At 45.5% G+C, this 15,502-nt stretch overlaps 1 protein-coding gene across 1 annotated transcript in view; it reads left to right on the forward strand.

The window, feature by feature from the left end:
• The first annotated feature begins 2,953 nt into the window (after positions 1-2,953).
• The window catches only part of ctnnbip1 (catenin, beta interacting protein 1), a 76,938-nt gene continuing 64,389 nt past the window's right edge, over positions 2,954-15,502 (forward strand). The window contains exon 1 of the mRNA XM_055659631.1: positions 2,954-3,105. The gene's annotated coding sequence lies outside the window, so the exon portion shown is untranslated. The remainder of the gene's footprint in view (positions 3,106-15,502) is intronic.

Raw genomic sequence — 15,502 nt, forward strand, 5'->3', positions numbered from 1 at the left:
GCCCTGCAGTCTACGGTGCTTCTGGCTGCGGCGGGGACTTTAAATCTCAACCGACGGCCTGCGGCCTACACAATCTTGAAGCCGCGGTCTCCGGTGATGAAAGACCGATCCTGGACTGGACTCTGGACTCTGGACTCTGGTCTTGTCACGGGGGGGGGGGGGGGGGGGGGAATGGAGGAGGACGGCCAAAACTTTTTTGTGCCTTCCACCAGAGTGATGAATGCTGTGGTGGATGTTTATGTTACATGTTGTGTCCTGTTTATGCATTTTATTATTTTGTTAACCCATCTTTATGCTTTGTATGGAACTGATTTTTAAATTATGTAAAGCACTTTGGGGTCAATGAAAATTGACTATAAATGTGCTATATAAATAAACTTATTATTATTATTATTATTATTAACAATGTCAGGCAGAGGTCAGACAGGCTACATACAGGTGGGGAACACAAAATACTGTAGATGTGGGCGGCACGGTGGCGCAGTGGGTAGAGCTGCTGCCTCACAGCGCCAGAGACACTGGTTCGATCCTGACCACCGGTGCCTGTCTGTATGGAGTTTGCACGTTCTCCCCGTGGCTTGCGTGGGTTTTCTCTGAGATCTTGAGGATGTGTGTGTATGTGTGTTTGAGTGAGCGAGTGTTAGAGAGAGGGTGTGTGGGCTTGTGAGAGAGAATGTGTGTGTGTGTGAGATTGTGTTTGTGTGTGGGACAGAGAGAATGTGTGTGTGTGAGAGAGAGACTGAGTGTGTATGTGTTTGAGAGTGTGTGTGAGTGATGGTGTTCATGTGAGGGACAGAGATGTGTGTGTGTGTGTTTGTGAGAGAATGTGTGTGTGTTTGAGTGAGTGTGTATGTATGAACGACAGTATGTGCTTGAGAGTGTGTGTGTGAGTGATGGTGTTCATGTGTGGGACAGAGAGAATGTGTGTGTGGGTGAGAGAGAGAGGAAGACTATGAGTAGGTGTGCAGCGTCAGCAGCGGCCTCTGCAGCCCGTCCGCGTTTTTATTATTTTTTGTCTATGTTTCTATGTAGTTTTTGTTATTTTTTGTTGGGGTGTGTGTGTGGGGGGGGGGGGGGGGGGGTGGGGTGGGAGGGAGGGGGCAACTTTTAAATCTCTCCCTGCACAGGAGACCCGACCTTTTCTTGTCGGGTCTCCGTTGTCGTTGGGGCTGCAATGAGGAGCGGCCTCCAACAGGAGAAGACTGGGGACTCTGGTGCCGACGACTCACCGTCACCGTCGCGGAGCTGGCCGAGTCCGGAGCGGGTGGAGCGGTGGTGGAGCGCTGCTGCTGCTGCGGCCCGACCTCCGGAGATTCGGAGGCTGCAACTGCGGGTCTGCGGACGGCGGCACCGGGAGCCCGCGGGTCCCTGGAGGGAGACCGCTTTTCAGGGCTCCTGCAACGGCGACTTCTCCCGCCCGAGTTGCGGGGTCGAAGAGCTCCTGGAGCGGGGCCTGACATCACCGCCCCGCGCGGCTTGGAATGGCCGCGGGACTCTGCGAGCGCACGCCGGGGGCTCCAACATCAAGAACCCGGTTTGCGATCTTGCACCACCCGGCGTGGCTTTAATGGCCGCGGGACAATCGCCATCGCCAGACGGGGGCTTTGACTTTGACTCTGACATCGGGGGGGGGAGAGTGCAGTGGAGAGATAAGTTTTTTTTGGCCTTCCATCACAGCAATGTGATGGATGTTTATGTAAAATGTAAATTATGTTGTGTCTGGGGTCTATTTGTTTGTAATGTATGGCTGCAGAAACGGCATTTCGTTTGGACCTCAAGGGGTCCAAATGACAATTAAATTGACTCTCTTGACTCTTGAGTGAGTGTGCGTGTGCGCGGTGAATTCCAGCATTTGTCATGGGCCAATAATCCATCTGTGTTTATAGACATGTCAGTGTGTATCTACTCACATTCTACAGTGAGGGTCACATCCCTCTATCCTCTTTTGGACCCAAGGCATAGCAGAGCTGCCAACTCTCACGAAGAGGTAAGGGAGGGAGATCGAGAGGAGAGGGAGAGAGAGATCGAGAGAAGAGAGGAGAGAGAGAAATCGAGAGAAGAGAGGGAGAAGGGGGAGAGGGAGAAGGGAGAGAGGGAGAAGGGGAAAAGGGGGGAGAGGGAGGAGGGGGTCAGGGAGAAGGGGGACAGGGAGTGGAACGATAGCACATTATAACGCGCAGCCGTCCCATTCCGACCAAAGATTATAGAGCAGAGCTCCTCTCGAATCTTTGATTGCGGCCGCCGCCGAACCCCCCGGCCACCATTGCACCCAAAGATGATAGAGCAGAAGGTACACAAAAATGCTGGAGAAACTCAGCGGGTGCAGCAGCATCTATGGATGATAGAGCAGAGTTGTATAATCTTTGATTGCACCCTTCTTCACGGCGGGCTTGTGATCTTTGCTTGTGATGGATGTCTCGACAATTCGAGGGACATAACGGGTAACAGCCGCCCATTCTCGGACTCGAATCTGAGCTCGAAAAATCCCGTGGTCACTGGGCCTAATGTGTCCCGCGGGACATATTGTGGAGACCAATCCCTTACAAGAACAAAACCAAAAACGTACAGAAGTGTTAAAATTGTCTTTATTATTATGGTAAGTAAAGATCTATTAAAAATAAGTCTAATAACTTTCTAATGTACCGACAAACCCAGTTTCCCAATGGCCGTTGATGGGAGAACAGAAAATAACATTTTCACGACAGAATAGCGACTGAAAATAATAATAATATTTTCTCACCTTTCTTTTTTATTGGGGAACCTAAAGAATGACAGGTCGGGTCGTCTAGATCTACAATTAGAACAATTGATAGCAGAGCAGTGAGATGAAGATTTAGATAAGGACGCCATGACAGTGTGGGGGAAGCCCAATAAACTGCCTCAACAAATGGCGTCGACGATCACACACGTCATATTACGCGTTTGTCGAGGAGTGGTCTATCTTGCTCCTCTATAATCTTTGGTCTCAGCTGCTGCCCCCGTCGGCGGAGCGCCCGGCGCGGCCCGCCTTACTCACTCACTCAGTCCGCCCGCCCGACGCCCGGCCGTGCTCCCCGCACACAGAGAGAGAGAGACCCTGGCAGGCCAGGGACGCGGCCTGCAGCGGTAAGGAAGCATCTCTCCCCGTCAGCTCTCTCCCCGGGCCGACCGGGCTCCCCCTGGCAACCGCCGCCCGCCCGCCCGCACGTCGCCGCTTTGTTGTCCCGCCGGGACCGGGCCCCTCAGCGGCGGCTCCTCATCACACGAGTTCAGTTGCCGAGGGGATGGTCGGCGGGTGGGGTGGGGTGGGGGTGTGTGTACCTGTGGCCGGTGCACGTCCAGGCATTGGCCGGCGGTGGAGCGGAACAAAGAGGCGCTTGTTTGGCAGCATGTTCCTTCAATCGGTTCATTGTTCCAGCCCTGGATCATGGAGGGGAGGCTGTGTGCCCAGTGAGGTAGCCCTGTGCAGGGAAGGTAGCCCTTATCCAAGGGAAAGGTAGCCCTGTGGCCGGAGAGGTAGCCATGTCTAGGGAGTGTAAGTCCCATACCCAGAGAGGTAGCCAGGTGCCAAGGAGAGGTAGCCCGGTGTCGGAGAGAGATAGTCCTTTCTAGGATAGGTAGCCCTGCGGCAGAGGGAGGTAGCCCTATGCCTGGGAAGGGTAGCCCTATAGTAGCCGAGTGTCCGGATGGGTAGCTCATACATGGAGGAATATCCCTGAGGCTATTCCTGGACCATCAGTGCTACCCCTCTGCATGGAGGGGCGCGGGGCTCTGTCCAGGTGGGGTGGCCCTATACCCCGAGGGGCAGTTGTGTGCTGGGTCGGGGTTAGCTTTGTGAATGAAGGAATGACATTTTAAGGACACTGTTTTAAAATCTATATATTAATTTTGGTGCTTTCTTCGGAGTGAGTAAAATGTTGAAAGCAACATAGAATCGTGCAGCAACAGTTGCTATGTTGCACACTATCGGAAGTGCTGCCGTTCAGCTGAGAACAAAACTATCACATCACATTTCTCTGAAGGACAGCAGGAGGGGGTGATGTCCATATCTGGCCAATCCTTTTTCCTCATTCAACTTTGCTGAATAAGCATGTTGTAGTGCCAGCATTGAAGTGCTTCTTGTGTACATTTCTAACAATTACAACAGCGATTATACTTCAAGAGTACTTTTTTCATGATTAGTATCACAATAGCTAAGTCGATTGTGTGTCTGAAGCAGCGTCCTGATCCGAAATGTCGCTTAAGCATTTCCTCCCCAATTACTTCCTGATCCACTGTGTTCCTCCAGCTTTCTGTGTACCGCTCCTTTTTGAGCATCTATTGTCACTTGTGAATTGATCGAGGTTTATGTCAGCAAATATGTCAGCCCTTTAATGACAATATGAGTCTGAAACCTTACTGATACAGCAGGAAGGAACTGCAGATGCTGGTTTACACCGAAGATGGACACAAAAAGTTGGAGTAACTCAGCGGGTCAGGCAGCAAGTCTGGAGAAAAGGAATAGGCGACATTTTGGGTTGAGTGAAGGAGGGTTTCGACCCAAAACATCACCTATTCCTTTTCCCCAGAGATGCTGCCTCAGCTGCTAAGTTACTCCAGCTTTTAGAGCCTCTTACTGGTAGAGTACTTTGTCAGTAAAATGCGTTTTTAATGTTGAAGAGGCTGTTGAGGTAGAATTATGTCCTGAAACGTTTCTGATGTTTATGTGAAACAATGGAACAGGCAGTTCCTCAATTTTTACATTTCATCGTGAAGCCTTCACTTCAGATAAAGGCATTGCAGGCATGCATTGAACTGCAAATCGGTTTAAAGCTCAATGTGGATGTTGAAGTGAAAGCTTCCAGACCCAGTTGAATGTGTTCTCAATTGAACTGAGTGAACATCTATGTTCAAGCTAGATGCAGCAGGAAAAATGTTCCCAATGTTGGGCGAGTCCAGAACCAGGGGCCACAGTCTTAGAATAAAGGGGAGGTCATTTAAGACTGAGGTGAGAAAAAACGTTTTCACCCAGAGAGTTGTGAATTTATGGAATTCCCTGCCACAGAGGGCAGTGGAGGCCAAGACACTGGATGGATTTAAGAGAGAGTTAGATATAGCTCATGGGGCTAGTGGAGTCAAGGGATATGGGGAGAAGGTAGGCACGGGTCATTGATAGGAGACGATCATCCATGATCACAATGAATGGCGGTGCTGGCTCGAAAAGCCGAATGGCCTCCTCCTGCACCTATTTTCTGTTTTTTATATGTTTCTATCTTTTTAAAAGGTAGGGGTCCACCTCACTGAGATATTGAATTTCCAGTCGGATTCATAGGCCTTGGTTCTTATAGACCATAGAACAGTGCAGCACATGAACAGGCCCTTTGCGAGTCAGGAAAAAGTTTTCAGACTAGTACTTTCTTCCAGATGGCAGGGGTGATATGAGAGCGTGGCCAGGGTAGTGTGGGTTACATCATTTTTGAGCCAGCACCTCCTCTAGATCCCTTCGATGGTGGAGGGGCCAGTACCCGTGATGGACTGGGCGGTGTCCACCACTTTTTATAATTACCAGTCATTCCAGGAACCAGGAACCTGCCGAACCAGGCCATGTTGCAATCAGCCTGTATGCTCCTCAGTCAGGTCTTCAAGAGATATGCACACTCAGGAACTTGGACAAGTTGACTTACTCCATTACCAACCTTCTTCTTCTTTCGTGTGGCACGCACAGCCTAAAGTTATTGGACAACTTGTTCTATTTGATCTTCCATTTGTGCATGTCGAGTTGATTACATTAGTCGAAACAGGGCGGACCATGTGAAGGTTGCAATCTTCCACCCCATCGCCAACCTGTCAATGAAGATATGTTTAAGAAAGAACTGTAGATGCTGGAAAAATCAAAGGTAGACAAAAATGCTGGAGAAACTCGAAACGTCACCTATTCTTTCGCTCCATAGATGCTGCCTCACCCGCTGAGTTTCTCCAGAATTTTTGTCTACTGTCAATGAAGATAGGTTTGTAGAACCTTGGCCTTCTTCTTTTAAAGTCAAGGGAATGACCCAGGATGTTAGTGCTCAAGCCTCTGGAGTGAGAGTTGTGGCTGCAATCCTCTGACCAGAAGCCAGAGGTCTCACGGAGGGACAGCTGAAATGCTAGTGCAGATCAGCTTTCCTGCCTTGGAGCAATTGATGCTGGTGCTGCAGAGAACTCAAAGATGGAATTACTTACTAGTTGAGGTGGATGCAAATGTGAATATTCCAGACAGCATTAAAAGTAGAGTGTGCCTCCTTTAACCTTGACCAAGAAGCCTTGCGATGAGGTGCAGCAATGACAGCCATTTCTCAATTGGTTAGATTGATGTCCCCTCTTGACAGAGGAAGTCGGGTGTTACCAGCAGATACTTAGCGATGGCGTCACAGTGGCGTTGTGAGTAGACTTTTAAAAATATATATATTTATTTTATTAGAAGCAATTGTACAAGGAGAAAGTAATCGACATAACAATTATACAATTTTCGTACAGCTTCAATTTTAACATTTAATAAACTAATAACTAAAATGGACAAAAGGAAAAAGGAATGAAGGGAAAGGAAGAAGAAAGGAAAAAGAAAAGAAACCATTTAGAAAAAGACGCAAAAGAGAAAAAAGAAAACCTCTCTGAACTAACGAAGAAGTGAAAGAAGCGGAGATATATCCCACTACCCTTTCCTACGCCCGCTCACCCAACCCTAGTGCCGGTTTTGAATTTGTGTTCAACCATTATGTTGTTGAAGAAATTCAATGAAAGGAGACCATATTTTGGAAAATTGATCTGGTTTGTCAGACAGTGCAGTGGTAGACTTGCTTCCATACAGCGCCAAAGTCCCGGATTCGATCCTGACTATGAGTACTGTCTCTACAGAGGTTGTACGTACTCTCTGTGGGTTTTCCCCGGGTGCTCCGATTCCCTCTCACACTCCAAAAAATTACAAATTTGTAGGTTAATTGGCTTTGAAAAAATTGTAAATTGTCTCCATTGTGTAGGATAGTGCTAGCGTGTGGGGATTGGTGGTCGGCGAGGACTCAGTGGGCCGAAGGGCCTGATTCCGTGCTGTATTTCTACACTAAACTAAACTAAATTACACTGAAAGCCTCAGCTAAGGTGGAGTGTTAATAGGAATTCTGCACCTTAGTTTGCCACACTTGAGCGGATGTCCATGAACCACCTCTTTGTGAAAAATCTGTAATGCGCCAGATGCAATCAGTGTGAACAAGCGATCAGATCTTGTGGAATTTGGGAAGTAATATGCAGACTAAACATGTTCAGATCATAATGCTCTTGCCCTGGCAAACATACAGCCTTCACTCGCCAACTCTCAGACACCTCCTCCTACTTACCCTCCGACCATGATCCCACAGATGAACCTCAGACCATTTCTGATTTTATCACGTCTGCTGACTGCCCTCCAAAGTCTCCAACATTGTTCCCCAACCCCACACAGCCCGGGGTTCCCCCCAAAATTCATAAATAGAACTGCCCTAGCAGACCCTTTGTTTGCTATTGTACCATTGAATTAATTTCCAAATACCTCAACTTCATCCTATCTCCCCCTCCCCCCCCCAGTTCAATCCCTCCCTACCTATGTCCAAGACACCTCGCACACCGTTCGTCTCTTCAATGATTTCTGTTTTCCAGGTCCCCACTCCCTCATCTTTACTAGGTCTGAAGAAGGATCTCGACCCAAAATGTCACCCATTCCTTCTATCCCGAGATGCTGCCTGTCCTGCTGAGTTACTCCAGCATTTTGTGTCTACCTGTCTATCCTTCAATGAATGCCAGTTAAAACACTTGGTCATTTTCCTGGGCAATTTGTTTTTTTTCTTTCATTTTTCATATAGCATAACACAGGCCCTTCAGCCCACAATGTCTGTGCCAAACGTGATGCCTGTTAAACTAATCTCATCTGTCTGCACATGATCCATAATCCTCCATTGCTTATTTAAAACCTGCTTTAAACGTGAGTGTTGCTGACAAGGCCACAATGTAATATCCATTCAAAATTAATTTAATTTTTGTGCATCTCCACCCTACCTGTACTCATTTGAACAATGGCCTGACTCATTGGGCACGATTCCATTTGCAAAACCCATTAGCTGGATCCTCCCTTAAGTGACTAACAAGTCAACAGTGAATGCCAAGATTCTTCTTGAAGCCCATTCACTGCACATGCACACTTAAGGTAAGATCTGAAGCTGCAGCAATCTTCCCTAAACTTTCCCCTCACTAACTTTAAAGGCATAGAATCACACAACACAAAGTCAGGCTCTTCAGCCTAACATGTCCATAGCAACCAAGATGCCCCATCTAATATAGTTCCATTTGTCCATGTTTGTTCCATGCCCATCTCAACGTTTCCTACCCCTGTGCCTGTCCAAATGTCTTTTCAATGGAGTTGTGTCCCTGGCTCAACTACTTCCCCAGGCAGCTAATCCAATATACCTACCACCCATTTATGTGAAAACAAAATTTGCCCCACGGGTTCCTATTAAATCTTTTGTCTCTCATCTTAAACATATGCCCTCTAGTTCTTGATTTCCCTACTCTGGAGAAAAATACTGCATTCGCTCTATTTAATCTCCTAATGATTATATACATCTCTAGAATCTCTAGGTAGACACAAAATGCTGGAGTAACTCAGCGGGACAGGCAGCATCTCTGGAGAGAAGGAATGGGTGATGTTTTGGGTCGAGACCCTTCTTCAGACTGATCTATAATCTCTATATCTGAAGATGGGTCTCGAGCCGAAACGACACCCATTCTTTCTCTCCAGAGATGCTGCCTGTCCCGCTGAGTTACTCCAGCATTTTTTGTCTACCTTCTCTATAAGAACACCACTCAGCCTCTTATTCTCCAAGGAATAAAGTCGTAGCCTGCACAACCTCCACTAATAGCTCAGATACAGGGGTCCTGGCATGGTATCCAATTCTAACACATCCATTCTAACCCATCCTTGTTAATGTAAAGAGAAACTGATGTGAAACATGCCAGAGATTGAATCCAAAATCCCACTGACTCCCACAGCTATCTTGACTACACAGCTTCCCATCCTGCTGCCTCTTGCAAGAATGCCATCCCTTGCTCTCAATTTCTGTCTCCACTGCATCTGCTCTCACGATGAGCCAAGATGTCCTTGATCTTCAGTAAACGTGGTTACTCCCCCTGCCCTCACCTGCGTCTCTGTATCCCATAGTGCTGCTCTCGTTCAACCCCCCACCATCCTCTACACTGGAACAAGGATAGAGATCCTCTGGTTCTCACCTTTCACCCCACTCGCCTTGGCATCAAGCACATTATTCTCTGACATTTCCACCGCCTTCAACGTGATTGCACCACTGGTCACATCTTCCCATCCCGTTCCAGTTTACACAGTGACCATTCTCTCTGCAAGTCCTTGGTTCACCTATCCCTTCTCACCCAAACCACCCCCTCCCCAGGTATTTTCCCCTGCAGCCACAGAAGATGTAGCACCTACACACTGTCCTTACACCTCCTACCTCATCCATCCAGGGACCTCAACAGTCCTACCAAGTGAGACACTGGTACACATGCTGCACAAGTCATCCACTGCATTTGGTGTTCATATTGTCGCCTTATTTACATCGGCGAGACCAAGCCTATCCAGACCACTCCTTTTATTCTCTCTCTCTCTTCGAGACATAAACCTTAAACCTTAGAGACACAGAGACTGCAGATACTGGAAAATTGTGCAAGAAACAAAACGTTGGCGGAACTCAGCAGGCCAGGCAGCATCTGTGGAGGGAAATGGACAAATGACATTTTGGGTCGAGATCCTTCTGCAGACTGATTCGACAGTTGGTTTGGGTCGGGGCCCTTCTTCAAAGTGAAGAAAGGCCTTGACCTGAAATGACATCAATCCATTTCCCTCTACAGAGGCCGCCTGACCCACTGCATTCCTCCAGCACTTTGTTTTTCACTGGTTGAAGTGCCAAATCAATGCAGCTAATGCCGTTGAGGTTGAAAACTCAGTGAAAGCACAGCATTGCTATGTGATCTTGCCACGTGATACATCAACATGTTGTCATCTCGCCAAGTGAGTGAAAAATCCCAAGCACCTGTCCTATGCAGTTGAGTCCAATTTCTGACAGGAATTGTTAGGTTAGGAAGAGACCTAATGACTTCCTTAAACTGCTGAAGAACGATTTGACCAAATTTTGGGTCTAACTTGCTTCAAACATTCTTGTGACCCAGCACTTAATGGCCCAGAATTGTTCTGTTTTTTGCTGCTTTCATGTAATACAGGCCTAACAAGCACATATTTCATGATGGCGTCCTCAAATGTTTGTTGATAATCTGTCACCTGAGATGGAGATAAAGAGATTAAGAAAGTGGAGAGAGATGTCAGATATTGTCCAAGTGGATTTCAGGGCAGAGTGGAAATTGGTGGTGAAGTTGTTCAAATTGATGAGTGCAGTCATCGAAGCAGTCCCAGTGCAGCAGAGAAGGAGTTGGGGAGTGGTGCCAGTGCATTTAGAACGAAGAGTATTCGACGTAGTGTGAATGTATCAGTAGTTGCAAGAGAGACCTGGGAACATGTCAGTAGTCAAAAAGTGCCTCTCACACAGAAAAGTTTGCAATAGCCATTTTTAATAACACCTCAAAATATTCAAATATGAATTTTGGTCTTATCCACGGTACCAGCGTAATTTTAATGAATTATGCAAGTTTCTGAGTCGGGATGAAAAGCAACTATTTTGTTTTAAAAAATTACATGTAGGTCTTTGCTCTAATTAATGCTGCTCCTGCTTTTCAAAACAAAATCTGCAAATGATACAAGCTGCAACGCATTAAACCATTCTTAAGTAGCGGTTGATGTGAGGACTTAAAAGTGATGACTTGACGTTATTGAAGCATCACCGCTTTCTGTCCCCACTGACATATTAAAATGATGGCAACAGGATGAGCCAAACCACTTTACAGTCAGTGAAGGGCTTTTGACGTACGATCATTGTTCTAATGTAGGAAAAGCGGAGACTAATTTGTGCACAACAATATTTCACAAGGACCCATGAAACGGAGATCAGATAAACGGCCGAGGGTTAATTATTCGTCTGTTCATTCCATGTGCTTGATTTTGTTCCGATGCAAATTGTTAATGTTTAAAAGTATGATGAAGACTGTGCTGACCAGATCCAAGTTATGCAGAGCCAAACCAACTGGGTTTCTTGTGTAGGAGGGAACTGCAGATGCTGGACCATGAATATAGACACAAATTGCTGGAGTAATTCAGTGGGACAAACAGCATCTCCGAAGAAGGGTTCCGATCCGAAATGTCACCCATTCCTTCTCTCCAGATATGCTGCCTGTCCCGCTGAATCACTCCAGAATTTTGTGTCTATCAATAGGGTGTCTTGATTCTTTCCACGTGATTTTATGTTATTTAGGTGGAAAGGCGATAGGTTCAGAGGCAATATAAAACATTTTGAGGCTTTAATGTAAGAGCGTTCGTAACAATTATCACCAGCCTCCTGAATCAAAGGAGTATTCAAGAATGAAACTCAAAAAGTAACTGTAGACACATGGACCTGTAGATGCTGGTTTACAAACAAACCCCAGCACTTGGTGTCAAAAATGAACTGGTTGTATTACCATAGCCATTTGGTATTTAAACATTGAAATTTTCACGACTATTTAGATTACAATATTGTGGTCTTCATTACATTTAAGTATCAATTTAAATGGACATTACAGCCACAACAGATTTCCTTAGCTCGTCTATCCATATAAAATACCATCTGGCGGTGCTACATCCTGAGCAGATTTTATTTGTCGTCTCCTTTTACGCTCCCACTGGAAGCAGTGGTGAGCACGCTTCAAAGATTTAAGGAACAGCAGGGTTTAATCGATTAGCTAGTTTAGTGAAAATGAACACTCGTGGATCGAGAGACAATATTAGCAACTGTATCACGTGGATTATCAAGCCATCCTTCCATTGGATAGTATTTGCTGATAGCCGAGATGAAAGAAAAATAACTTAATTCCCATCAGAGTGCTAAATGCGGGGGCCAGATTTTACTGAGGACAATAAACATGTGAACTGGAAGTGAGTTCGTTGAGGGGAACTGATTGGGCCTCCGTTCAAGGAATAATTTTTTTGAGGACCATTTGAATGCATTATTGATGTGGGGGCTGCTCTTACATGGATGGTGTGCGTCAGTTGTGATCTCCAAATTTGGAAAATCATTCATGAATGTTGCAAATCCTGACCAAATACTCTGCCTAACAATGTTCTCCAGAGATGCTGACTGCTGGGTCACTCCAGAACTTTTTGTCATGTGTATCTTTTCCTCAGCGATTTGGCTTGTAAAGTGGTTACTGGTTGTTGATAGACAATAGGTGCAGGAGTAGGCCATTCGGCCCTTCGAGCCAGCACCGCTTTGATCAAAGAATATTAATTGAAAGAAGGGATAGCTGTTGATTTATGCAAGAAGGTTTTATACATGGTCCGTTGCTAACTCTAAACCTAGACTTCTTGACATTGGAACTGAAACTTCAAATGAATTCCCCAACAATGATACCTTTCACTGCGATCAACTGAAGTAAGACATTGCAAAAGGCAACATGCAGTTTTGGGAGTGGACTAATTCACTAACTGAAGCTTTAAAGAAGAATGCAAATAGTGCTTGGATTATAGTTTTCAAGGATTTAATTTTATTTAAAAAATAAATTTCCAATTAACTTTATCAATAATCTATGCTGGCGGTTCTGTATTTTACCACTGAATGTGTAAATTCTCTTTTGGTGACATTTCGCCTTTAAATACATAGAAACATAGTAAATGGGTGCAGGAGTAGGCCATTCAGCCCTTCGAGCCAGCACCACCATTCAATATGATCATGGTTGATCATCTAAAATCAGTACCACGTTCCTGCTTTTTCTCCATATCTCTTGATTCTTGTAGCCCTAAGAGCTAAATCTCACTCTCTCTTGAAAAAATCAAGTGCATTGGCCTCCACAGCCTTCTGTGGCAAATAATTCCACAGAATTCACAACTCTCTGGGTGAAAAAGCTTTTCCTCATCTCAGTCTTAAATGGCCTACCCCTTATTCTTAATGTACATATAAAGTGTAATATTGATTTCCATGACTATGATATGGAAAGTTTAGGTATGTTTGCTCAAATTCAACTATTATTCATTAGGTGTAGGAAAGAACTGCAGATGCTTGTTTAAATCGAAGGTAGACACAAAATGCTGGAGTAACTCTGCGGGACAGGCTGCATATGCTGCCTATTATTCATTAGGCCTGGATAGAGTGGATGATGTTTCCACTCATAGAAGAATCTAGGACCAGAGGTTGTAGCCTCAAAATTAAAGGACGTTCCTGTAAGAGGGAGATGAGGAGGATTTTTTTTTTGTCAGTGGATGGTGAATCTGTAGAATTCATTGCCATAGAAGGCTGTGGAGGCCAAGTCAATGGATAGTTTTAATGAAGAGATAGATAGATTCTTGATAAGTACGGGTGTCAGTTGTTATGGGGAGAAGGCAGGAGAATGGGGTTAGGAGGGAAAGATAGATCAGCCATGATTGAATGGTGGAATAGGCTTGAAGGGTCGAATGACCTAATTCTGCTCCTATCATATGAATTTATGAATATTTGGGTTTAGAAAATTTGAGGGTGGGGGTGGGATTAGTAGGCAGGAAGGATGCTCCATTTGGCCAGGATGTCCAGATCTAGCGGTCACAGGCTGTGGAATAAGGGATAAACCGTTTAAGGCAGAGATTAGGGTTTTTTTTTTCTCAAAGAGTGATGAACCTGAGGAATTCAATTGAAGTCAAACCATTAAGAAGGTCTTCGATATTTTTCCTGGGGCTGGTGGGATTAACAGCCTTGGAGAAAAAAACTGGACACGGTATTCAATTTGAATGATCAGCCATAATGCGATTGAATGGTGGAGCAAATTGAGAGGGTTCAATGATCACCTGCTCCTATTTTCTGTATTTCTCTGTTAATGTCCTTAATCATTTGACCACTAACCTTCAAGTTGTGAATATAGTTTTGAGCATGTGATGTTGCCGGATTTGACATCCGGTGAATTACTGAAGTGAATTTGCCTATGTTAGTTATAATCAATGCAATCTGCTGCTTTGTTTCTCTGATGCATCAGTAGGCTCATCTGATGATGTCGAACTATGCAGAGGAGGAAGGAACTGGGTTTGATCCCAGAGCTGCATACCTAACTTTACTCAGCCACGGTTGTGATTAGGAGCTCTCATTTGGGGCGAGGGAGGAGACTGTTGGCCAGATATTTTGTTCCTGGTGGAATATTACAGTTTATAGGTGATCCGGTAGTGATCAATTATATGCAGATCCACATATCCACTGTGATCTGTCAAGCGAGCCACTCGGCAGTGCCTGGCACCCGCACCCAAACAATATAACTGTATTCAAGCAATGCATCAACACCTTTGTGTGAGAGAAACGTAGTGAGGAAAGAATGAAACCTCAGGACACCAGCTTACTCGCCATTTGGTTGAGTTTGGGAAAAGCAGGAATACCAATGATCTCAGAATTATTTTTAGCTGATATGAATTTACCTCGGCCATTTTAAGTTGACAACTGCAACCAATACTTGAAGAACAGGTGCGGCACGGTGGCGCAGATGTAGGGTTACTGCCTTACATCGCCAGGGATTTGGGTTTGATTCTGACCACGGTTGCTGTCTGTACGGAGTTTGTACGTTCTCCCTGTGACCTGCGTGGGGTTTCTCCGAGTGCTTCGGTTTCATCCCACCCACATTCCAAAGACTTACCGGTTTGTAGGTTAATTGGCTTTGTTAAAAATTGTAAATTGTCCCCAGTGTGCGTGTGTGTAGGATAGTGCGAGTGAGCAGGGATCGCTGATTGGTGCAGACTCAGTGGGGCGAATGGCTTGTTTCCGTGCTGCATCTCTAAACTAAAATAAATACTAAAACACCAAGAAATAAATTACAAATCTAATTTTTTAATTTTCTATTTCAAAATTATGTAAATTTGGTCTGGTTCTGTAATAGTGTCATGAGAATTACCAGATGGGAATATCCTTCCAACAGGCAGCATCTGTTTGGTAATGTCATTGCAGATCTAGAAATATAACATTTTTCCACTGAACCTGGCAAAGGAAAGGGTCCTGACCTGATACATCACCTATCCATGTTCTCCAGTGATGCTGCTTGACCCTCTGAGTTACTCCAGCTCTTTGTGTCCTTTTCTGTAAACCAGCATCTGCAGCTCCTTGTTTCCACTAGAGGAAATTCTCTACTTTGCACCATGCTTTTCGTGAATAGGATTTCCCTCTGTTAGCACCTTATCAAATGGTTCTTTGGTTTGGTGGCAAGCGAGGAAAGATCTCTCTCCAATCATTTTTAACGACTGTCTTCAGGAGGAGCAGAAGAAATGAGAGGGTTCGCATTGGGCGGCACGGTGGCGCAGAGGTAGAGTTGCTGCCTTGCAGCGCCAGAGACCCCAGTTCGATCCTGGTTATGTGTGCTGTCTGTATGGAGTTTGTACACTCTC

Source organism: Leucoraja erinacea, chromosome 30 (assembly GCF_028641065.1).
Source record: "Leucoraja erinacea ecotype New England chromosome 30, Leri_hhj_1, whole genome shotgun sequence".
In the NCBI taxonomy this organism is placed as follows: domain Eukaryota; kingdom Metazoa; phylum Chordata; class Chondrichthyes; order Rajiformes; family Rajidae; genus Leucoraja; species Leucoraja erinaceus.